The following is a 2,764-nucleotide window of genomic DNA, read 5'->3' on the forward strand; positions in this document are numbered from 1 at the left end:
GAACAACTCCAGGCGGAGGAGTAGTGTGTGGGGGTTGCCACCAAGGGAGAGATACAGGATGATGTCCCCCCATCAAATGCGTTTATGAGCTACTTGTAACCAAATAGCTTTCACGGGCTGCAATTCAGTGACCTGGCTCCTGCATTTTTGCCAGCGTTTTAGAAAGGAAAAATGGATTTGCCCTAAGCTTGTTAGCTCAGGGGAGATTCACTACACATGGGAATAGAAAACCTATTTAGTTGGCCTAGTCATGCTAGATAAAAACTAGCTTATCTATAAATGATTAAGTATACCTTTTTTAAAATTTTGTTTGTTTTTATTTATTTATTTGAGAGCGACAGACGGAGAGAGAAAGGCAGAGAGAGAGAGAGACAGATTGGGTGTGACAGGGCCTCCAGCCACTGCAAACAAACTCCAGATGCGTGCGCCCCTTGTGCATCTGGCTAACGTGGGTCCTGGGGAATCGAGCCTCAAACCGGGGTCCTTAGGCTTCACAGGCAAGCACTTAACCGCTAAGCCATCTCTCTAGCCCAAGTATACCTTTTTAATCCAGCAATTTCAACTCTAAGTGGTCAATTCTTTTTTCACAATACTATGCTTCCTCTTTCTCCTTTTGTGAGTAAAGCTTTCTATCAAACAGTTCACTTCTAAAAACCTTTTTATTGGGCCAGATAGATGGCTTAGAGTTTAGACACTTGCCTGCGAAGCCAAAGAACCCAGGTTCGGCTCCCCAGAACCCGGGTAAGCCAGATGCACATGGTGGTACATGCAACTGGAGTTTGTTTGCAGTGGCTACAAGCCCTGGCATGCCCATTCTCTCTCTCTCTCTCTCCCTCCCTCCCTCCCTCTATTCTCCCCTCTTCTCTCCCTTTCTTTTTCTCTCAAATAAGTAAATAAATAAATGAATAAATAAAAATTTTTAACCTTTTTATTGACAACTTCCATAAACAATATACTATGTTCATAACCCCTTCCACCACCTTCCCTTTTTCTCCTCTCTAGTCCCCCCCCTCACTGAATTCCTTCTTTCCAACTAGTGACTCTTCTATCTTGATGTCATCATTTTTATTTCCTCCTGTTATACAGGTCTTGTGTAGTTAGTGTCAGCAACTGTGAGTTCTTGACTATCTGGGCCTCTTTGTGTCTGGCAGACAGCATTGTAAGCAGCCCTCCTCTTCCTTTGGCTTTTACATTCTTTCTGTCACCTCTCCTGCAAAGGCTCCTGAGCCTTGGAGGCTGTGATAGAGATGTCTTAGTGCTGGACACTCCATTGTAACTTCTCAGTGCTTTGGTGAGTTTTGAGTCTCCCCAGTGGTCACCATTACCTGAACAGAGAAGCCTCTCTAACCAAACGTGAGAGTAGCGTTAATATATGGGCATAAACATAAATATTTAGAGGATTGTTTCGGGGAGCTTAATATATCCCAGTTCATTTCTTGATAATGAATCTGACCAGCTCTTCGAAGCCATGTGTTCTGGAACCAGGGAGGCTTCAGAATGCAGTGTCCAAAGATAAAATATGAACTCCTGGGCTGGAGAGATGGCTTAGCAGTAAGGCATTTGCCTGCAAAACCAAAGGACCCAGGTTCGATTCCCCAGGACCCATGTAAACCAGATGCACAAGGGGCACATCGTCTGGAGTCCATTTGCAGTGGCTACAGGCCCTGGCGCACCCATTCTCTCTCTGCCTGTCTTCTCTCTCTCTCCTTGCAAATAAATAAATAAAAACTTTAGAAAAGTAAAAATAAATAAATATGAACTCCTGAAAGTCCAGACATAGCCACCAGTTTTGTACTCCCTAGAACACGGCTTCTTTTCACAGGGCCCACAAAGTAGGCCCAGATGGATCATGGTGGTAGAAAGATAACTCAAACTATCAAAGTCAGGGCTGGAGAGATGCCTTAGCCGTTAAGGCGTTTGCCTGCAAAGCCTAAGGACCTATGTTTGACTCTCCAGATCCCACATAAACCAGACTCACAAAGGAAAGGCAAGAACAAGGTCGCACATGCCCACTAGGTGGCGCAAGCAACTGGAGTTCAATTGCGGTGGCTGAGGTCCTGGTGCGCCAATTCTCTCTCTCCTTGTTTCTGTCTCTCTCTAGCTCTCTGTAAAATAAAATTTAAAAAAAATTTTTTTAAATCATCAAAGTCAACAGAGAGCACCAAGGACCACAAGCCTCCCCTCTCCATACCACTGCTGTGTCCCTACAGCTATACGGCACTTAATCCTGCCTCTGCCTTCAGATAGGGTCTGTTGGGGTTGGGAAAACATTCTTCAGAAGTTATGTACCTGCCCCAAATACAAACCACATACTGTAAGAAACAGCCATGTTTCTCTGAAACCACGCTGGTTTTCTTTTTCTTTTTTTTTCCCCCAAGGTAGGGTCTCACTCTAGCCCAGGCTGACCTAGAATTCACTATGTAGTCTCAGGGTGGCCTCGAACTCACGGCAATCCTCCTACCTCTGCCTTCTGAGTGCTGTGGCTAAAGGTGTGCGCCCCCATGCCTGGCCCATGCTGGCTTTCGATCACATGGCATTAGAAACACACTCCAGAGATGCCATGTCCCTTCAGGTTCTGCTTCTTGTTTTGTGTAATCAAAGAGCTTCAGTCTTTGTTCCAAGTAAGACCTGTGTTTGGTATCATGAGTTCTCCTGTAGTTGCTGCACATTATTTTTTTAAGACGTCTCCATATGTAGTTTACTTTGTGAATTATTTAGAGTATTATGTTGTGAGCTACAGGGTGAGTTTCTAAAAATGACAGTG

This window comes from Jaculus jaculus, chromosome 18 (genome assembly GCF_020740685.1).
Source record: "Jaculus jaculus isolate mJacJac1 chromosome 18, mJacJac1.mat.Y.cur, whole genome shotgun sequence".
Lineage (NCBI taxonomy): Eukaryota > Metazoa > Chordata > Mammalia > Rodentia > Dipodidae > Jaculus > Jaculus jaculus.